This window comes from Denticeps clupeoides, chromosome 4, assembly GCF_900700375.1.
Source record: "Denticeps clupeoides chromosome 4, fDenClu1.1, whole genome shotgun sequence".
NCBI classification, from domain to species: Eukaryota; Metazoa; Chordata; class Actinopteri; order Clupeiformes; family Denticipitidae; genus Denticeps; species Denticeps clupeoides.
Window position 1 is genome coordinate 4,408,753 of NC_041710.1, and position 20,825 is coordinate 4,429,577.

The window sequence follows — 20,825 nt, forward strand, 5'->3', positions numbered from 1 at the left end:
ACTGTGATCAATGGATTTAGAGTGCTGATTGTTAAACGTTAAACCATGGAGCCCACAATAAACATCTTCTTACAGCTTTGAATTGCAAAACACATGCATTTAAATAAACTGCTTTTTGACATTAAGTTAAGGTCCCACCGAGATTTGAACTCGGATTGCTGGATTCAAAGTCCAGCGTGCTAACCATTACACCATGGAACCTACCCCTTAAGCAGGCAAGTGATTGTCATTGTGATAAACTTCAGAAAAAACCTGGAGCACACGCTGAAATGAGTCCTCTGGGTTTAACCCATCACCCTTAGTGAGTGTTGGGCAGCCATGAAAGGCTTCCGGTGAGCAGACGGTACCTTGAAGTTGCACATTGGTGGTGAACCTAGACTGAATGTCTTCTTACAGCTGTGAATTGCATCAAATGGCTGCTGAACATGCTGGGAACACAAGCATGTCTAGCATACATTTCTTGCTTAAGCGTCCAACAACAAACTTCAGGGTAAGGCCACACTGAGTTTTGAACTCAGGTCATTAGATTCAGAGTGCTAACCATCGCAGCATGGAACCCCATGACGTTTTTACTTAATGAGGTGACTTACTATTTCACCAACAAGAAGACCAGCTCAGTAAGAAAATCCAAACCACAGCCAGGCTTTTTCCATGAATTCAAGAAGAACAAGTATGTGAACGGGCTTTGAACCGGAACAAGGAGATCCCATTGGCTTAAAGGGCAGACTCCCTAAGCACGTAGACGTCAAAAACAAAGACGAGACAAAAGTGCAACTGTTAAGCTATTAATTCTTTTAGAAAGGCGTTCATTTAAAGATATTAGTGGCTGATACATGCAAAGTTAGTGAAACAACATAAGTGAATGATTCCAAGAGGCATCAGTGGCTCATTTTTAGTTAATGAAAAAGTAGTTCCCTTTTCCGCTGCGAGCAGGGTTTGAACCTGCGCAGGGAGACCCCATTGGATTTCGAGTCCAACGCCTTAACCACTCGGCCATCGCAGCTTTTAAATAAAGAAAAAAAAAGCAACTCTGTGAGAAGGGGCTTGAATTTGCATCAGGAGACCGTCTTGAAGTCAATCATCTGATTGAGACATTTCTTGGCATTTTAATGACTGCCATTCAATTGGTGAAGTGGGCAGTTCCTACAAACACTGCAAGCAGTGATCAAGCATGTGCAAGAAGAGACCATTGATAATCAAATCCAACACCTTAACCACTCTGCCATTGCAACTAAATAGTGCTCGTGATTGTTTAAAAAAGAGAATAGCTTTCATATTAGTGAACTGGACATCCTGAATGTGAACTTTGAATTCCATACAATCTCACTATAGAAGAGTAAAATGCTTAGACAAATATTATGAGCATTGTTAAAACCAGAAACTTGTTTTTTTCTCAATCAGTTTCAAACTATATGGTAGGATTAAAAATGTATAAGTGAGAACATCATTGGAATTCATTTTTCAGATCACCTGAGATTTGATCTTGAATTAATGGCAACATAACATTCAAGCCACATATGAATGAGTGGATTACATATTTTGCTTAAGCTTGAAACAATAAGCATGAACACAAGTTCTCACTGAGGCTTGAACTGTGATCAATGGATTTAGAGTGCTGATTGTTAAACGTTAAACCATGGAGCCCACAATAAACATCTTCTTACAGCTTTGAATTGCAAAACACATGCATTTAAATAAACTGCTTTTTGACATTAAGTTAAGATCCCACCGAGATTTGAACTCGGATCGCTGGATTCAAAGTCCAGCGTGCTAACCATTACACCATGGAACCTACCACTTAAGAAGGCAAGTGATTGTCATTGTGATAAACTGCAGAAAAAACCTGGAGCACACAATGAAATGAGTCCTCTGGGTTTAACCCATCACCCTTAGTGAGTGTTGGGCAGCCATGAAAGGCTTCCGGTGAGCAGACGGTACCTTGAAGTTGCACATTGGTGGTGAACCTAGACTGAATGTCTTCTTACAGCTGTGAATTGCATCAAATGGCTGCTGAACATGCTGGGAACACAAGCATGTCTAGCATACATTTCTTGCTTAAGCGTCCAACAACAAACTTCAGGGTAAGGCCACACTGAGTTTTGAACTCAGGTCATTAGATTCAGAGTGCTAACCATCGCAGCATGGAACCCCATGACGTTTTTACTTAATGAGGTGACTTACCATTTCACCAACAAGAAGACCAGCTCAGTAAGAAAATCCAAACCACAGCCAGGCTTTTTCCATGAATTCAAGAAGAACAAGTATGTGAACGGGCTTTGAACCGGAACAAGGAGATCCCATTGGCTTAAAGGGCAGAATCCCTATGCACGTAGACGTCAAAAACAAAGACGAGACAAAAGTGCAACTGTTAAGCTATTAATTCTTTTAGAAAGGCGTTCATTTAAAGATATTAGTTGCTGATACATGCAAAGTTAGTGAAACAACATAAGTGAATGATTCCAAGAGGCATCAGTGGCTAATTTTTAGTTAATGAAAAAGTAGCTCCCTTTTCCGCTGCGAGCAGGGTTTGAACCTGCGCAGGGAGACCCCATTGGATTTCGAGTCCAACGCCTTAACCACTCGGCCATCGCAGCTTTTAAATAAAGAAAAAAAAAGCAACTCTGTGAGAAGGGGCTTGAATTTGCATCAGGAGACCCTCTTGAAGTCAATCATCTGATTGAGACATTTCTTGGCATTTTAATGACTGCCATTCAATTGGTGAAGAGGGCAGTTCCTACAAACACTGCAAGCAGTGATCAAGCATGTGCAAGAAGAGACCATTGATAATCAAATCCAACACCTTAACCACTCTGCCATTGCAACTAAATAGTGCTCGTGATTGTTTAAAAAAGAGAATAGCTTTCATATTAGTGAACTGGACATCCTGAATGTGAACTTTGAATTCCATACAATCTCACTATAGAAGAGTAAAATGCTTAGACAAATATTATGAGCATTGTTAAAACCAGAAACTTGTTTTTTTCTCAATCAGTTTCAAACTATATGGTAGGATTAAAAATGTATAAGTGAGAACATCATTGGAATTCATTTTTCAGATCACCTGAGATTTGATCTTGAATTAATGGCAACATAACATTCAAGCCACATATGAATGAGTGGATTACATATTTTGCTTAAGCTTGAAACAATAAGCATGAACACAAGTTCTCACTGAGGCTTGAACTGTGATCAATGGATTTAGAGTGCTGATTGTTAAACGTTAAACCATGGAGCCCACAATAAACATCTTCTTACAGCTTTGAATTGCAAAACACATGCATTTAAATAAACTGCTTTTTGACATTAAGTTAAGGTCCCACCGAGATTTGAACTCGGATCGCTGGATTCAAAGTCCAGCGTGCTAACCATTACACCATGGAACCTACCCCTTAAGCAGGCAAGTGATTGTCATTGTGATAAACTTCAGAAAAAACCTGGAGCACACGCTGAAATGAGTCCTCTGGGTTTAACCCATCACCCTTAGTGAGTGTTGGGCAGCCATGAAAGGCTTCCGGTGAGCAGACGGTACCTTGAAGTTGCACATTGGTGGTGAACCTAGACTGAATGTCTTCTTACAGCTGTGAATTGCATCAAATGGCTGCTGAACATGCTGGGAACACAAGCATGTCTAGCATACATTTCTTGCTTAAGCGTCCAACAACAAACTTCAGGGTAAGGCCACACTGAGTTTTGAACTCAGGTCATTAGATTCAGAGTGCTAACCATCGCAGCATGGAACCCCATGACGTTTTTACTTAATGAGGTGACTTACTATTTCACCAACAAGAAGACCAGCTCAGTAAGAAAATCCAAACCACAGCCAGGCTTTTTCCATGAATTCAAGAAGAACAAGTATGTGAACGGGCTTTGAACCGGAACAAGGAGATCCCATTGGCTTAAAGGGCAGACGTAGACGTCAAAAACAAAGACGAGACAAAAGTGCAACTGTTAAGCTATTAATTCTTTTAGAAAGGCGTTCATTTAAAGATATTAGTGGCTGATACATGCAAAGTTAGTGAAACAACATAAGTGAATGATTCCAAGAGGCATCAGTGGCTCATTTTTAGTTAATGAAAAAGTAGTTCCCTTTTCCGCTGCGAGCAGGGTTTGAACCTGCGCAGGGAGACCCCATTGGATTTCGAGTCCAACGCCTTAACCACTCGGCCATCGCAGCTTTTAAATAAAGAAAAAAAAAGCAACTCTGTGAGAAGGGGCTTGAATTTGCATCAGGAGACCGTCTTGAAGTCAATCATCTGATTGAGACATTTCTTGGCATTTTAATGACTGCCATTCAATTGGTGAAGAGGGCAGTTCCTACAAACACTGCAAGCAGTGATCAAGCATGTGCAAGAAGAGACCATTGATAATCAAATCCAACACCTTAACCACTCTGCCATTGCAACTAAATAGTGCTCGTGATTGTTTAAAAAAGAGAATAGCTTTCATATTAGTGAACTGGACATCCTGAATGTGAACTTTGAATTCCATACAATCTCACTATAGAAGAGTAAAATGCTTAGACAAATATTATGAGCATTGTTAAAACCAGAAACTTGTTTTTTTCTCAATCAGTTTCAAACTATATGGTAGGATTAAAAATGTATAAGTGAGAACATCATTGGAATTCATTTTTCAGATCACCTGAGATTTGATCTTGAATTAATGGCAACATAACATTCAAGCCACATATGAATGAGTGGATTACATATTTTGCTTAAGCTTGAAACAATAAGCATGAACACAAGTTCTCACTGAGGCTTGAACTGTGATCAATGGATTTAGAGTGCTGATTGTTAAACGTTAAACCATGGAGCCCACAATAAACATCTTCTTACAGCTTTGAATTGCAAAACACATGCATTTAAATAAACTGCTTTTTGACATTAAGTTAAGGTCCCACCGAGATTTGAACTCGGATCGCTGGATTCAAAGTCCAGCGTGCTAACCATTACACCATGGAACCTACCACTTAAGAAGGCAAGTGATTGTCATTGTGATAAACTGCAGAAAAAACCTGGAGCACACAATGAAATGAGTCCTCTGGGTTTAACCCATCACCCTTAGTGAGTGTTGGGCAGCCATGAAAGGCTTCCGGTGAGCAGACGGTACCTTGAAGTTGCACATTGGTGGTGAACCTAGACTGAATGTCTTCTTACAGCTGTGAATTGCATCAAATGGCTGCTGAACATGCTGGGAACACAAGCATGTCTAGCATACATTTCTTGCTTAAGCGTCCAACAACAAACTTCAGGGTAAGGCCACACTGAGTTTTGAACTCAGGTCATTAGATTCAGAGTGCTAACCATCGCAGCATGGAACCCCATGACGTTTTTACTTAATGAGGTGACTTACTATTTCACCAACAAGAAGACCAGCTCAGTAAGAAAATCCAAACCACAGCCAGGCTTTTTCCATGAATTCAAGAAGAACAAGTATGTGAACGGGCTTTGAACCGGAACAAGGAGATCCCATTGGCTTAAAGGGCAGACTCCCTAAGCACGTAGACGTCAAAAACAAAGACGAGACAAAAGTGCAACTGTTAAGCTATTAATTCTTTTAGAAAGGCGTTCATTTAAAGATATTAGTGGCTGATACATGCAAAGTTAGTGAAACAACATAAGTGAATGATTCCAAGAGGCATCAGTGGCTCATTTTTAGTTAATGAAAAAGTAGCTCCCTTTTCCGCTGCGAGCAGGGTTTGAACCTGCGCAGGGAGACCCCATTGGATTTCGAGTCCAACGCCTTAACCACTCGGCCATCGCAGCTTTTAAATAAAGAAAAAAAAAGCAACTCTGTGAGAAGGGGCTTGAATTTGCATCAGGAGACCCTCTTGAAGTCAATCATCTGATTGAGACATTTCTTGGCATTTTAATGACTGCTATTCAATTGGTGAAGAGGGCAGTTCCTACAAACACTGCAAGCAGTGATCAAGCATGTGCAAGAAGAGACCATTGATAATCAAATCCAACACCTTAACCACTCTGCCATTGCAACTAAATAGTGCTTGTGATTGTTTAAAAAAGAGAATAGCTTTCATATTAGTGAACTGGACATCCTGAATGTGAACTTTGAATTCCATACAATCTCACTATAGAAGAGTAAAATGCTTAGACAAATATTATGAGCATTGTTAAAACCAGAAACTTGTTTTTTTCTCAATCAGTTTCAAACTATATGGTAGGATTAAAAATGTATAAGTGAGAACATCATTGGAATTCATTTTTCAGATCACCTGAGATTTGATCTTGAATTAATGGCAACATAACATTCAAGCCACATATGAATGAGTGGATTACATATTTTGCTTAAGCTTGAAACAATAAGCATGAACACAAGTTCTCACTGAGGCTTGAACTGTGATCAATGGATTTAGAGTGCTGATTGTTAAACGTTAAACCATGGAGCCCACAATAAACATCTTCTTACAGCTTTGAATTGCAAAACACATGCATTTAAATAAACTGCTTTTTGACATTAAGTTAAGGTCCCACCGAGATTTGAACTCGGATCGCTGGATTCAAAGTCCAGCGTGCTAACCATTACACCATGGAACCTACCACTTAAGAAGGCAAGTGATTGTCATTGTGATAAACTGCAGAAAAAACCTGGAGCACACAATGAAATGAGTCCTCTGGGTTTAACCCATCACCCTTAGTGAGTGTTGGGCAGCCATGAAAGGCTTCCGGTGAGCAGACGGTACCTTGAAGTTGCACATTGGTGGTGAACCTAGACTGAATGTCTTCTTACAGCTGTGAATTGCATCAAATGGCTGCTGAACATGCTGGGAACACAAGCATGTCTAGCATACATTTCTTGCTTAAGCGTCCAACAACAAACTTCAGGGTAAGGCCACACTGAGTTTTGAACTCAGGTCATTAGATTCAGAGTGCTAACCATCGCAGCATGGAACCCCATGACGTTTTTACTTAATGAGGTGACTTACTATTTCACCAACAAGAAGACCAGCTCAGTAAGAAAATCCAAACCACAGCCAGGCTTTTTCCATGAATTCAAGAAGAACAAGTATGTGAACGGGCTTTGAACCGGAACAAGGAGATCCCATTGGCTTAAAGGGCAGACTCCCTAAGCACGTAGACGTCAAAAACAAAGACGAGACAAAAGTGCAACTGTTAAGCTATTAATTCTTTTAGAAAGGCGTTCATTTAAAGATATTAGTGGCTGATACATGCAAAGTTAGTGAAACAACATAAGTGAATGATTCCAAGAGGCATCAGTGGCTCATTTTTAGTTAATGAAAAAGTAGTTCCCTTTTCCGCTGCGAGCAGGGTTTGAACCTGCGCAGGGAGACCCCATTGGATTTCGAGTCCAACGCCTTAACCCCTCGGCCATCGCAGCTTTTAAATAAAGAAAAAAAAAGCAACTCTGTGAGAAGGGGCTTGAATTTGCATCAGGAGACCCTCTTGAAGTCAATCATCTGATTGAGACATTTCTTGGCATTTTAATGACTGCCATTCAATTGGTGAAGAGGGCAGTTCCTACAAACACTGCAAGCAGTGATCAAGCATGTGCAAGAAGAGACCATTGATAATCAAATCCAACACCTTAACCACTCTGCCATTGCAACTAAATAGTGCTCGTGATTGTTTAAAAAAGAGAATAGCTTTCATATTAGTGAACTGGACATCCTGAATGTGAACTTTGAATTCCATACAATCTCACTATAGAAGAGTAAAATGCTTAGACAAATATTATGAGCATTGTTAAAACCAGAAACTTGTTTTTTTCTCAATCAGTTTCAAACTATATGGTAGGATTAAAAATGTATAAGTGAGAACATCATTGGAATTCATTTTTCAGATCACCTGAGATTTGATCTTGAATTAATGGCAACATAACATTCAAGCCACATATGAATGAGTGGATTACATATTTTGCTTAAGCTTGAAACAATAAGCATGAACACAAGTTCTCACTGAGGCTTGAACTGTGATCAATGGATTTAGAGTGCTGATTGTTAAACGTTAAACCATGGAGCCCACAATAAACATCTTCTTACAGCTTTGAATTGCAAAACACATGCATTTAAATAAACTGCTTTTTGACATTAAGTTAAGGTCCCACCGAGATTTGAACTCGGATCGCTGGATTCAAAGTCCAGCGTGCTAACCATTACACCATGGAACCTAACCCTTAAACAGGCAAGTGATTGTCATTGTGATAAACTGCAGAAAAAACCTGGAGCACACGCTGAAATGAGTCCTCTGGGTTTAACCCATCACCCTTAGTGAGTGTTGGGCAGCCATGAAAGGCTTCCGGTGAGCAGACGGTACCTTGAAGTTGCACATTGGTGGTGAACCTAGACTGAATGTCTTCTTACAGCTGTGAATTGCATCAAATGGCTGCTGAACATGCTGGGAACACAAGCATGTCTAGCATACATTTCTTGCTTAAGCGTCCAACAACAAACTTCAGGGTAAGGCCACACTGAGTTTTGAACTCAGGTCATTAGATTCAGAGTGCTAACCATCGCAGCATGGAACCCCATGACGTTTTTACTTAATGAGGTGACTTACCATTTCACCAACAAGAAGACCAGCTCAGTAAGAAAATCCAAACCACAGCCAGGCTTTCCATGATTCAAGAACAAGTATGTGAACGGGCTTTGAACCGGAACAAGGAGATCCCATTGGCTTAAAGGGCAGAATCCCTAAGCACGTAGACGTCAAAAACAAAGACGAGACAAAAGTGCAACTGTTAAGCTATTAATTCTTTTAGAAAGGCGTTCATTTAAACATATTAGTGGCTGATACATGCAAAGTTAGTGAAACAACATAAGTGAATGATTCCAAGAGGCATCAGTGGCTCATTTTTAGTTAATGAAAAAGTAGTTCCCTTTTCCGCTGCGAGCAGGGTTTGAACCTGCGCAGGGAGACCCCATTGGATTTCGAGTCCAACGCCTTAACCACTCGGCCATCGCAGCTTTTAAATAAAGAAAAAAAAAGCAACTCTGTGAGAAGGGGCTTGAATTTGCATCAGGAGACCGTCTTGAAGTCAATCATCTGATTGAGACATTTCTTGGCATTTTAATGACTGCCATTCAATTGGTGAAGAGGGCAGTTCCTACAAACACTGCAAGCAGTGATCAAGCATGTGCAAGAAGAGACCATTGATAATCAAATCCAACACCTTAACCACTCTGCCATTGCAACTAAATAGTGCTCGTGATTGTTTAAAAAAGAGAATAGCTTTCATATTAGTGAACTGGACATCCTGAATGTGAACTTTGAATTCCATACAATCTCACTATAGAAGAGTAAAATGCTTAGACAAATATTATGAGCATTGTTAAAACCAGAAACTTGTTTTTTTCTCAATCAGTTTCAAACTATATGGTAGGATTAAAAATGTATAAGTGAGAACATCATTGGAATTCATTTTTCAGATCACCTGAGATTTGATCTTGAATTAATGGCAACATAACATTCAAGCCACATATGAATGAGTGGATTACATATTTTGCTTAAGCTTGAAACAATAAGCATGAACACAAGTTCTCACTGAGGCTTGAACTGTGATCAATGGATTTAGAGTGCTGATTGTTAAACGTTAAACCATGGAGCCCACAATAAACATCTTCTTACAGCTTTGAATTGCAAAACACATGCATTTAAATAAACTGCTTTTTGACATTAAGTTAAGATCCCACTGAGATTTGAACTCGGATCGCTGGATTCAAAGTCCAGCGTGCTAACCATTACACCATGGAACCTACCACTTAAGCAGGCAAGTGATTGTCATTGTGATAAACTGCAGAAAAAACCTGGAGCACACAATGAAATGAGTCCTCTGGGTTTAACCCATCACCCTTAGTGAGTGTTGGGCAGCCATGAAAGGCTTCCGGTGAGCAGACGGTACCTTGAAGTTGCACATTGGTGGTGAACCTAGACTGAATGTCTTCTTACAGCTGTGAATTGCATCAAATGGCTGCTGAACATGCTGGGAACACAAGCATGTCTAGCATACATTTCTTGCTTAAGCGTCCAACAACAAACTTCAGGGTAAGGCCACACTGAGTTTTGAACTCAGGTCATTAGATTCAGAGTGCTAACCATCGCAGCATGGAACCCCATGACGTTTTTACTTAATGAGGTGACTTACTATTTCACCAACAAGAAGACCAGCTCAGTAAGAAAATCCAAACCACAGCCAGGCTTTTTCCATGAATTCAAGAAGAACAAGTATGTGAACGGGCTTTGAACCGGAACAAGGAGATCCCATTGGCTTAAAGGGCAGACGTAGACGTCAAAAACAAAGACGAGACAAAAGTGCAACTGTTAAGCTATTAATTCTTTTAGAAAGGCGTTCATTTAAAGATATTAGTGGCTGATACATGCAAAGTTAGTGAAACAACATAAGTGAATGATTCCAAGAGGCGTAATTTTAACAGTTTTATCAGCAATCTTGAACTCATCCCTGAGATCGGCAGAACACCCGAGGCGGCGCACCCTACCCGACCGGGCGGAAGTGCTCGAAGACGCCGTCGAGACCGTAAACAAAGGCGGGGGAAGCGCGGAGGGCTAAGAGCTAAGCTAAAGCTAACACCACACCGGCTCTCTTTGCCCAGCATTCTTCTCGCCAATGTACGGTCACTGGTGAACAAAATGGATGAGATTCGACTCCGAATCAACCACAGCAAGAAACTCTGGAACTGCAATGTCATGATTTTCACTGAAACATGGCTAAACAATGGAATACCGGACAATGCTATTGCTCTAGCTGAGCACCACATTCTCCGGGCAGACAGAACGGCGGATGACTCCGGTAAGACCAGAGGTGGGGGATTGTGCATCTATGTTAACAAAGCCTGGTGCACGAACTCTACTATCATTGGGAGACACTGCTCAGCTAACCTAGAGTTTCTCATGGTTAAGTGCAGACCGTTCTATCTGCCGCGGGAGTTCACATCCACCATTATAACTGCCACTTACATTCCTCCTGATGCTGATGCCAAGCTTGCTATGAACGAACTTCATGCGGCCATCAGTAAACAACAGACTGATCACCCAGAGGCTGCATACATTGTGGCGGGCGATTTTAATCATTCCAATTTGAAGACGGTATTTCCTAAATTTCATAAAAACATTCTCTGTCACACCAGAGGAAACAAAACTCTGGATCAAGTTTATACAAACATGGCTGAAGCCTATGCTGTGACCCCCCTCCCCCACTTCGGACAATCAGATCACCTTTCTTTGTTTCTCACCCCCAAGTACTCCCCCCTCATCAACCGTGTGAAGCCATCAGTGAGGACCATCAAAGTGTGGCCAGCGGGGGCTGACATCACACTCCAGGACAGGTTCCAACACACAGACTGGAGTATGTTTGCTTCACAGGCCACCTGTGGCTCTCACACGGACATCGACATCTACACCTCCTCTGTTCTGAACTACATTAACACCACCATAGACACGGTTACTACTCAGAAACAGATCACCACATACCCTAATCAGAAGCCTTGGATGAACAAGGAGGTGCGTCTCCTGCTGAAGGCACGCAACAATGCCTTCAGATCGGGTGATGCACAGGCCTACGGCATTTCCAGGGCGAACCTGAAGAGGGGCATAAAAAAGGCCAAGCACTGCTACAAACTAAAGCTAGAGGAATACTTCTCCAATGCTGATCCTCGACGCTTGTGGCAGGGCATTCAGGCCATTACAGACTATAAACCCAGCAACTCAGCCCCCACAACCACAGATGTCCTCTTTCTGAATGAGCTCAACGACTTTTATGCTCGCTTTGAAAGAGACAACAAGCAACCTGCTGTCAAGATCCCCTCATCTACCGACCACTCGCCCATCATACTCACCTCCTCAGATGTTTGCACTGCACTGAGTCGGATAAACGCGCGCAGGGCTGCTGGACCAGACGGCATCCCGGGGCGCGTACTTAGAGCATGTGCAGAGCAGCTCGCTGGCGTATTCACGGACATTTTTAACATGTCTCTCGCCCAAGCAGCTGTTCCAACATGCCTCAAATCCACCTCCATTGTACCAGTGCCGAAACATTCTAGTCCAACATGCCTGAATGACTACCGCCCTGTAGCACTCACACCCATAATCATGAAGTGCTTCGAGCGGTTAGTCCTGGCACATCTGAGGGACTTCCTCCCACCAACTCTAGACCCACACCAGTTTGCGTACCGTAGCAATAGGAGCACAGAGGATGCAGTCTCCATAGCGCTGCACTCTGTACTCACACACCTGGACAAGCAAAACACATATGCACGGATGCTGTTTGTTGATTTCAGCTCAGCATTTAACACTGTCATCCCCTCTAAGCTAATCTCTAAACTTAGAGCCCTGGACATCAACACCTCACTTTGCAACTGGATTATGGACTTTCTGACCAGCAGACCACAGCATGTAAGGTCAGGCCACATCCGCTCCACTACTGTCACGCTCAACACTGGTGTACCACAGGGCTGTGTGCTGAGCCCCTTCCTCTACTCCCTCTTCACCCATGACTGCCGACCTATGTATGGATCAAACTCCGTTATTAAGTTTGCAGATGACACCACGGTGATAGGTCTCATCGACAACAACGATGAGACTGCCTACAGGGAGGAGGTCCAGCATCTGGCCACTTGGTGCACAGAAAATAACCTTCTTTTAAACACCACCAAGACCAAGGAGCTCATTGTGGACTTCAGGAGGGAGAGAAGAGGCTCGCATGATCCCATCCACATCAATGGGATGACTGTGCAGCCTGTTACATCCTTCAAGTTCCTGGGGACCCACATCTCAGAGGACCTGTCCTGGAGCATTAACACCTCCAGCCTGGTCAAGAAGGCTCACCAGCGCCTCTTCTTCTTGAGAACATTAAAAAAGAACCAGCTACCCACTACCATCCTGTTGAACTTTTACCGCTCTACAATAGAGAGCATCCTTACCAGCTGTCTCACAGTGTGGTATGGAAGCTGCACTGTTGCTGAGCGTAAGGCGATGCAGCGGGTGGTGAAAACTGCCCAGCGCATCACAGGGACTCCACTTCCATCCATTGAGGAAATCCAGAGGAAGCACTGTCTGCGTCGAGCTCACAGTATTCTTAAGGACTCCTCACACCCGGCCCACGAACTGTTCTCTCTCCTGCCTTCAGGCAGACGGTTCAGGCTACCACGGACAAGAACCAGCAGACTTAGGAACAGCTTTTTTCCCAGAGCTGTTTCCTTGCTGAACTCCTCTGCCCCCCCCATTCACTCTTGATAATCACTGCACTGCACATATCACTTTGTACTGCACATATCACTTTGTACTGCACATATCACCTTATGTATAGCACATATCACTTTATGTATATATATATATAACTTAACTTATTTGAACTGTATCCTGCACTTGCTGCTTATTGCACTTCTGGTTAGACCTAAACTACATTTCGTTGCCCTGTACTTGTACATGTGTAATGACAATAAAGTTGAATCTAATCTAATCTAATCTAATCAGTGGCTCATTTTTAGTTAATGAAAAAGTAGTTCCCTTTTCCGCTGCGAGCAGGGTTTGAACCTGCGCAGGGAGACCCCATTGGATTTCGAGTCCAACGCCTTAACCACTCGGCCATCGCAGCTTTTAAATAAAGAAAAAAAAGCAGCTCTGTGAGAAGGGGCTTGAATTTGCATCAGGAGACCGTCTTGAAGTCAATCATCTGATTGAGACATTTCTTGGCATTTTAATGACTGCCATTCAATTGGTGAAGAGGGCAGTTCCTACAAACACTGCAAGCAGTGATCAAGCATGTGCAAGAAGAGACCATTGATAATCAAATCCAACACCTTAACCATTCTGCCATTGCAACTAAATAGTGCTCGTGATTGTTTAAAAAAGAGAATAGCTTTCATATTAGTGAACTGGACATCCTGAATGTGAACTTTGAATTCCATACAATCTCACTATAGAAGAGTAAAATGCTTAGACAAATATTATGAGCATTGTTAAAACCAGAAACTTGTTTTTTTCTCAATCAGTTTCAAACTATATGGTAGGATTAAAAATGTATAAGTGAGAACATCATTGGAATTCATTTTTCAGATCACCTGAGATTTGATCTTGAATTAATGGCAACATAACATTCAAGCCACATATGAATGAGTGGATTACATATTTTGCTTAAGCTTGAAACAATAAGCATGAACACAAGTTCTCACTGAGGCTTGAACTGTGATCAATGGATTTAGAGTGCTGATTGTTAAACGTTAAACCATGGAGCCCACAATAAACATCTTCTTACAGCTTTGAATTGCAAAACACATGCATTTAAATAAACTGCTTTTTGACATTAAGTTAAGGTCCCACCGAGATTTGAACTCGGATCGCTGGATTCAAAGTCCAGCGTGCTAACCATTACACCATGGAACCTACCACTTAAGAAGGCAAGTGATTGTCATTGTGATAAACTGCAGAAAAAACCTGGAGCACACAATGAAATGAGTCCTCTGGGTTTAACCCATCACCCTTAGTGAGTGTTGGGCAGCCATGAAAGGCTTCCGGTGAGCAGACGGTACCTTGAAGTTGCACATTGGTGGTGAACCTAGACTGAATGTCTTCCTACAGCTGTGAATTGCATCAAATGGCTGCTGAACATGCTGGGAACACAAGCATGTCTAGCATACATTTCTTGCTTAAGCGTCCAACAACAAACTTCAGGGTAAGGCCACACTGAGTTTTGAACTCAGGTCATTAGATTCAGAGTGCTAACCATCGCAGCATGGAACCCCATGACGTTTTTACTTAATGAGGTGACTTACTATTTCACCAACAAGAAGACCAGCTCAGTAAGAAAATCCAAACCACAGCCAGGCTTTTTCCATGAATTCAAGAAGAACAAGTATGTGAACGGGCTTTGAACCGGAACAAGGAGATCCCATTGGCTTAAAGGGCAGACTCCCTAAGCACGTAGACGTCAAAAACAAAGACGAGACAAAAGTGCAACTGTTAAGCTATTAATTCTTTTAGAAAGGCGTTCATTTAAACATATTAGTGGCTGATACATGCAAAGTTGTGGTAGTAGCCTAGTGGGTAACACACTCGCCTATGAACCAGAAGACCCGGGTTCGAATCCCACTTACTACCATTGTGTCCCTGAGCAAGACACTTAACCCTAAATTGCCCAGGGAGACTGTCCCTGTAATACTGATTGTAAGTCGCTCTGGATAAGGGCGTCTGATAAATGCTGTAAATGTAAATGTAAATGTAAGTTAGTGAAACAACATAAGTGAATGATTCCAAGAGGCATCAGTGGCTCATTTTTAGTTAATGAAAAAGTAGTTCCCTTTTCCGCTGCGAGCAGGGTTTGAACCTGCGCAGAGAGACCCCATTGGATTTCGAGTCCAACGCCTTAACCACTCGGCCATCGCAGCTTTTAAATCAAGAAAAAAAAAGCAACTCTGTGAGAAGGGGCTTGAATTTGCATCAGGAGACCGTCTTGAAGTCAATCATCTGATTGAGACATTTCTTGGCATTTTAATGACTGCCATTCAATTGGTGAAGAGGGCAGTTCCTACAAACACTGCAAGCAGTGATCAAGCATGTGCAAGAAGAGACCATTGATAATCAAATCCAACACCTTAACCATTCTGCCATTGCAACTAAATAGTGCTCGTGATTGTTTAAAAAAGAGAATAGCTTTCATATTAGTGAACTGGACATCCTGAATGTGAACTTTGAATTCCATACAATCTCACTATAGAAGAGTAAAATGCTTAGACAAATATTATGAGCATTGTTAAAACCAGAAACTTGTTTTTTTCTCAATCAGTTTCAAACTATATGGTAGGATTAAAAATGTATAAGTGAGAACATCATTGGAATTCATTTTTCAGATCACCTGAGATTTGATCTTGAATTAATGGCAACATAACATTCAAGCCACATATGAATGAGTGGATTACATATTTTGCTTAAGCTTGAAACAATAAGCATGAACACAAGTTCTCACTGAGGCTTGAACTGTGATCAATGGATTTAGAGTGCTGATTGTTAAACGTTAAACCATGGAGCCCACAATAAACATCTTCTTACAGCTTTGAATTGCAAAACACATGCATTTAAATAAACTGCTTTTTGACATTAAGTTAAGGTCCCACCGAGATTTGAACTCGGATCGCTGGATTCAAAGTCCAGCGTGCTAACCATTACACCATGGAACCTACCACTTAAGAAGGCAAGTGATTGTCATTGTGATAAACTGCAGAAAAAACCTGGAGCACACAATGAAATGAGTCCTCTGGGTTTAACCCATCACCCTTAGTGAGTGTTGGGCAGCCATGAAAGGCTTCCGGTGAGCAGACGGTACCTTGAAGTTGCACATTGGTGGTGAACCTAGACTGAATGTCTTCTTACAGCTGTGAATTGCATCAAATGGCTGCTGAACATGCTGGGAACACAAGCATGTCTAGCATACATTTCTTGCTTAAGCGTCCAACAACAAACTTCAGGGTAAGGCCACACTGAGTTTTGAACTCAGGTCATTAGATTCAGAGTGCTAACCATCGCAGCATGGAACCCCATGACGTTTTTACTTAATGAGGTGACTTACTATTTCACCAACAAGAAGACCAGCTCAGTAAGAAAATCCAAACCACAGCCAGGCTTTTTCCATGAATTCAAGAAGAACAAGTATGTGAACGGGCTTTGAACCGGAACAAGGAGATCCCATTGGCTTAAAGGGCAGACTCCCTAAGCACGTAGACGTCAAAAACAAAGACGAGACAAAAGTGCAACTGTTAAGCTATTAATTCTTTTAGAAAGGCGTTCATTTAAACATATTAGTGGCTGATACATGCAAAGTTGTGGTAGTAGCCTAGTGGGTAACACACTCGCCTATGAACCAGAAGACCCGGGTTCGAATCCCACTTACTACCATTGTGTCCCTGAGCAAGACACTTAACCCTAAATTGCCCAGGGAGACTGTCCCTGTAATACTGATTGTAAGTCGCTCTGGATAAGGGCGTCTGATAAATGCTGTAAATGTAAATGTAAATGTAAGTTAGTGAAACAACATAAGTGAATGATTCCAAGAGGCATCAGTGGCTCATTTTTAGTTAATGAAAAAGTAGTTCCCTTTTCCGCTGCTAGCAGGGTTTGAACCTGCGCAGAGAGACCCCATTGGATTTCGAGTCCAACGCCTTAACCACTCGGCCATCGCAGCTTTTAAATCAAGAAAAAAAAAGCAACTCTGTGAGAAGGGGCTTGAATTTGCATCAGGAGACCGTCTTGAAGTCAATCATCTGATTGAGACATTTCTTGGCATTTTAATGACTGCCATTCAATTGGTGAAGTGGGCAGTTCCTACAAACACTGCAAGCAGTGATCAAGCATGTGCAAGAAGAGACCGTTGATAATCAAATCCAACACCTTAACCACTCTGCCATTGCAACTAAATAGTGCTCGTGATTGTTTAAAAAAGAGAATAGCTTTCATATTAGTGAACTGGACATCCTGAATGTGAACTTTGAATTCCATACAATCTCACTATAGAAGAGTAAAATGCTTAGACAAATATTATGAGCATTGTTAAAACCAGAAACTTGTTTTTTTCTCAATCAGTTTCAAACTATATGGTAGGATTAAAAATGTATAAGTGAGAACATCATTGGAATTCATTTTTCAGATCACCTGAGATTTGATCTTGAAGTAATGGCAACATAACATTCAAGCCACATATGAATGAGTGGAATACATATTTTGCTTAAGCTTGAAACAATAAGCATGAACACAAGTTCTCACTGAGGCTTGAACTGTGATCAATGGATTTAGAGTGCTGATTGTTAAACGTTAAACCATGGAGCCCACAATAAACATCTTCTTACAGCTTTGAATTGCAAAACACATGCATTTAAATAAACTGCTTTTTGACATTAAGTTAAGGTCTCACCGAGATTTGAACTCGGATCGCTGGATTCAAAGTCCAGCGTGCTAACCATTACACCATGGAACCTACCACTTAAGAAGGCAAGTGATTGTCATTGTGATAAACTGCAGAAAAAACCTGGAGCACACAATGAAATGAGTCCTCTGGGTTTAACCCATCACCCTTAGTGAGTGTTGGGCAGCCATGAAAGGCTTCCGGTGAGCAGACGGTACCTTGAAGTTGCACATTGGTGGTGAACCTAGACTGAATGTCTTCTTACAGCTGTGAATTGCATCAAATGGCTGCTGAACATGCTGGGAACACAAGCATGTCTAGCATACATTTCTTGCTTAAGCGTCCAACAACAAACTTCAGGGTAAGGCCACACTGAGTTTTGAACTCAGGTCATTAGATTCAGAGTGCTAACCATCGCAGCATGGAACCCCATGACGTTTTTACTTAATGAGGTGACTTACTATTTCACCAACAAGAAGACCAGCTCAGTAAGAAAATCCAAACCACAGCCAGGCTTTTTCCATGAATTCAAGAAGAACAAGTATGTGAACGGGCTTTGAACCGGAACAAGGAGATCCCATTGGCTTAAAGGGCAGAATCCCTAAGCACGTAGACGTCAAAAACAAAGACGAGACAAAAGTGCAACTGTTAAGCTATTAATTCTTTTAGAAAGGCGTTCATTTAAACATATTAGTGGCTGATAGATGCAAAGTTAGTGAAACAGCATAAGTGAATGATTCCAAGAGGCATCAGTGGCTCATTTTTAGTTAATGAAAAAGTAGCTCCCTTTTCCGCTGCGAGCAGGGTTTGAACCTGCGCAGGGAGACCCCATTGGATTTCGAGTCCAACGCCTTAACCACTCGGCCATCGCAGCTTTTAAATAAAGAAAAAAAAGCAACTCTGTGAGAAGGGGCTTGAATTTGCATCAGGAGACCGTCTTGAAGTCAATCATCTGATTGAGACATTTCTTGGCATTTTAATGACTGCCATTCAATTGGTGAAGAGGGCAGTTCCTACAAACACTGCAAGCAGTGATAATCAAATCCAACACCTTAACCACTCTGCCATTGTAACTAAATAGTGCTCGTGATTGTTTAAAAAAGAGAATTTTACATTTACATTTACAGCATTTATCAGACGCCCTTATCCAGAGCGACTTACAATCAGTAGTTACAGGGACAGTCTCCCTGGAGCAACTTAGGGTTAAGTGTCTTGCTCAGGGACACAATGGTAGTAAGTGGGATTTGAACCTGGGTCTTCTGGTTCATAGGCGAGTGTGTTACCCACTAGGCTACTACCAGCCTTAGCTTTCATATTAGTGAACTGGACATCCTGAATGTGAACTTTGAATTCCATACAATCTCACTATAGAAGAGTAAAATGCTTAGACAAATATTATGAGCATTGTTAAAACCAGAAACTTGTTTTTTTCTCAATCAGTTTCAAACTATATGGTAGGATTAAAAATGTATAAGTGAGAACATCATTGGAATTCATTTTTCAGATCACCTGAGATTTGATCTTGAATTAATGGCAACATAACATTCAAGCCACATATGAATGAGTGGATTACATATTTTGCTTAAGCTTGAAACAATAAGCATGAACACAAGTTCTCACTGAGGCTTGAACTGTGATCAATGGATTTAGAGTGCTGATTGTTAAACGTTAAACCATGGAGCCCACAATAAACAACTTCTTACAGCTTTGAATTGCAAAACACATGCATTTAAATAAACTGCTTTTTGACATTAAGTTAAGGTCCCACCGAGATTTGAACTCGGATCGCTGGATTCAAAGTCCAGCGTGCTAACCATTACACCATGGAACCTAACCCTTAAACAGGCAAGTGATTGTCATTGTGATAAACTGCAGAAAAAACCTGGAGCACACAATGAAATGAGTTCTCTGGGTTTAACCCATCACCCTTAGTGAGTGTTGGGCAGCCATGAAAGGCTTCCGGTGAGCAGACGGTACCTTGAAGTTGCACATTGGTGGTGAACCTAGACTGAATGTCTTCTTACAGCTGTGAATTGCATCAAATGGCTGCTGAACATGCTGGGAACACAAGCATGTCTAGCATACATTTCTTGCTTAAGCGTCCAACAACAAACTTCAGGGTAAGGCCACACTGAGTTTTGAACTCAGGTCATTAGATTCAGAGTGCTAACCATCGCATCATGGAACCCCATGACGTTTTTACTTAATGAGGTGACTTACCATTTCACCAACAAGAAGACCAGCTCAGTAAGAAAATCCAAACCACAGCCAGGCCCGTTCACAAGTATGTGAACAGGCTTTGAACCGGAACAAGGAGATCCCATTGGCTTAAAGGGCAGAATCCCTAAGCACGTAGACGTCAAAAACAAAGACGAGACAAAAGTGCAACTGTTAAGCTATTAATTCTTTTAGAAAGGCGTTCATTTAAACATATTAGTTGCTGATAGATGCAAAGTTAGTGAAACAGCATAAGTGAATGATTCCAAGAGGCATCAGTGGCTCATTTTTAGTTAATGAAAAAGTAGTTCCCTTTTCCGCTGCGAGCAGGGTTTGAACCTGCGCAGGGAGACCCCATTGGATTTCTAGTCCAACGCCTTAACCACTCGGCCATCGCAGCTTTTAAATAAAGAAAAAAAAAGCAACTCTGTGAGAAGGGGCTTGAATTTGCATCAGGAGACCGTCTTGAAGTCAATCATCTGATTGAGACATTTCTTGGCATTTTAATGACTGCCATTCAATTGGTGAAGAGGGCAGTTCCTACACACACTGCAAGCAGTGATCAAGCATGTGCAAGAAGAGACCATTGATTATCAAATCCAACACCTTAACCACTCTGCCATTGCAACTAAATAGTGCTCGTGATTGTTTAAAAAAGAGAATAGCTTTCATATTAGTGAACTGGACATCCTGAATGTGAACTTTGAATTCCATACAATCTCACTATA

At 41.5% G+C, this 20,825-nt stretch overlaps 22 non-coding genes across 22 annotated transcripts; all 22 read right to left on the minus strand.

Annotated features, from left to right (window-relative positions):
* Positions 1 to 129: 129 nt before the first annotated feature.
* On the minus strand, positions 130 to 201 carry trnaq-uug (transfer RNA glutamine (anticodon UUG)). The gene has a single exon. It is a non-coding gene; the product is annotated as a tRNA-Gln (tRNA).
* A 720-nt stretch (positions 202 to 921) lies between these two features.
* Positions 922 to 1,003, minus strand: trnas-cga (transfer RNA serine (anticodon CGA)). The gene has a single exon. It is a non-coding gene; the product is annotated as a tRNA-Ser (tRNA).
* Positions 1,004 to 1,720: 717 nt separating this feature from the next.
* On the minus strand, positions 1,721 to 1,792 carry trnaq-uug (transfer RNA glutamine (anticodon UUG)). Its single transcript has one exon. It is a non-coding gene; the product is annotated as a tRNA-Gln (tRNA).
* Positions 1,793 to 2,512: 720 nt separating this feature from the next.
* On the minus strand, positions 2,513 to 2,594 carry trnas-cga (transfer RNA serine (anticodon CGA)). The gene has a single exon. It is a non-coding gene; the product is annotated as a tRNA-Ser (tRNA).
* Positions 2,595 to 3,311: 717 nt separating this feature from the next.
* trnaq-uug (transfer RNA glutamine (anticodon UUG)) lies at positions 3,312 to 3,383 on the minus strand. Its single transcript has one exon. It is a non-coding gene; the product is annotated as a tRNA-Gln (tRNA).
* A 709-nt stretch (positions 3,384 to 4,092) lies between these two features.
* trnas-cga (transfer RNA serine (anticodon CGA)) lies at positions 4,093 to 4,174 on the minus strand. Its single transcript has one exon. It is a non-coding gene; the product is annotated as a tRNA-Ser (tRNA).
* A 717-nt stretch (positions 4,175 to 4,891) lies between these two features.
* trnaq-uug (transfer RNA glutamine (anticodon UUG)) lies at positions 4,892 to 4,963 on the minus strand. The gene has a single exon. It is a non-coding gene; the product is annotated as a tRNA-Gln (tRNA).
* Positions 4,964 to 5,683: 720 nt separating this feature from the next.
* On the minus strand, positions 5,684 to 5,765 carry trnas-cga (transfer RNA serine (anticodon CGA)). The gene has a single exon. It is a non-coding gene; the product is annotated as a tRNA-Ser (tRNA).
* A 717-nt stretch (positions 5,766 to 6,482) lies between these two features.
* Positions 6,483 to 6,554, minus strand: trnaq-uug (transfer RNA glutamine (anticodon UUG)). The gene has a single exon. It is a non-coding gene; the product is annotated as a tRNA-Gln (tRNA).
* Positions 6,555 to 7,274: 720 nt separating this feature from the next.
* Positions 7,275 to 7,356, minus strand: trnas-cga (transfer RNA serine (anticodon CGA)). Its single transcript has one exon. It is a non-coding gene; the product is annotated as a tRNA-Ser (tRNA).
* Positions 7,357 to 8,073: 717 nt separating this feature from the next.
* trnaq-uug (transfer RNA glutamine (anticodon UUG)) lies at positions 8,074 to 8,145 on the minus strand. Its single transcript has one exon. It is a non-coding gene; the product is annotated as a tRNA-Gln (tRNA).
* A 714-nt stretch (positions 8,146 to 8,859) lies between these two features.
* Positions 8,860 to 8,941, minus strand: trnas-cga (transfer RNA serine (anticodon CGA)). Its single transcript has one exon. It is a non-coding gene; the product is annotated as a tRNA-Ser (tRNA).
* Positions 8,942 to 9,658: 717 nt separating this feature from the next.
* Positions 9,659 to 9,730, minus strand: trnaq-uug (transfer RNA glutamine (anticodon UUG)). The gene has a single exon. It is a non-coding gene; the product is annotated as a tRNA-Gln (tRNA).
* A 3,772-nt stretch (positions 9,731 to 13,502) lies between these two features.
* On the minus strand, positions 13,503 to 13,584 carry trnas-cga (transfer RNA serine (anticodon CGA)). The gene has a single exon. It is a non-coding gene; the product is annotated as a tRNA-Ser (tRNA).
* Positions 13,585 to 14,300: 716 nt separating this feature from the next.
* On the minus strand, positions 14,301 to 14,372 carry trnaq-uug (transfer RNA glutamine (anticodon UUG)). The gene has a single exon. It is a non-coding gene; the product is annotated as a tRNA-Gln (tRNA).
* Positions 14,373 to 15,291: 919 nt separating this feature from the next.
* On the minus strand, positions 15,292 to 15,373 carry trnas-cga (transfer RNA serine (anticodon CGA)). The gene has a single exon. It is a non-coding gene; the product is annotated as a tRNA-Ser (tRNA).
* Positions 15,374 to 16,090: 717 nt separating this feature from the next.
* Positions 16,091 to 16,162, minus strand: trnaq-uug (transfer RNA glutamine (anticodon UUG)). Its single transcript has one exon. It is a non-coding gene; the product is annotated as a tRNA-Gln (tRNA).
* A 919-nt stretch (positions 16,163 to 17,081) lies between these two features.
* trnas-cga (transfer RNA serine (anticodon CGA)) lies at positions 17,082 to 17,163 on the minus strand. The gene has a single exon. It is a non-coding gene; the product is annotated as a tRNA-Ser (tRNA).
* A 717-nt stretch (positions 17,164 to 17,880) lies between these two features.
* Positions 17,881 to 17,952, minus strand: trnaq-uug (transfer RNA glutamine (anticodon UUG)). Its single transcript has one exon. It is a non-coding gene; the product is annotated as a tRNA-Gln (tRNA).
* A 720-nt stretch (positions 17,953 to 18,672) lies between these two features.
* On the minus strand, positions 18,673 to 18,754 carry trnas-cga (transfer RNA serine (anticodon CGA)). Its single transcript has one exon. It is a non-coding gene; the product is annotated as a tRNA-Ser (tRNA).
* An 885-nt stretch (positions 18,755 to 19,639) lies between these two features.
* On the minus strand, positions 19,640 to 19,711 carry trnaq-uug (transfer RNA glutamine (anticodon UUG)). Its single transcript has one exon. It is a non-coding gene; the product is annotated as a tRNA-Gln (tRNA).
* A 704-nt stretch (positions 19,712 to 20,415) lies between these two features.
* Positions 20,416 to 20,497, minus strand: trnas-aga (transfer RNA serine (anticodon AGA)). The gene has a single exon. It is a non-coding gene; the product is annotated as a tRNA-Ser (tRNA).
* Positions 20,498 to 20,825: the final 328 nt, after the last annotated feature.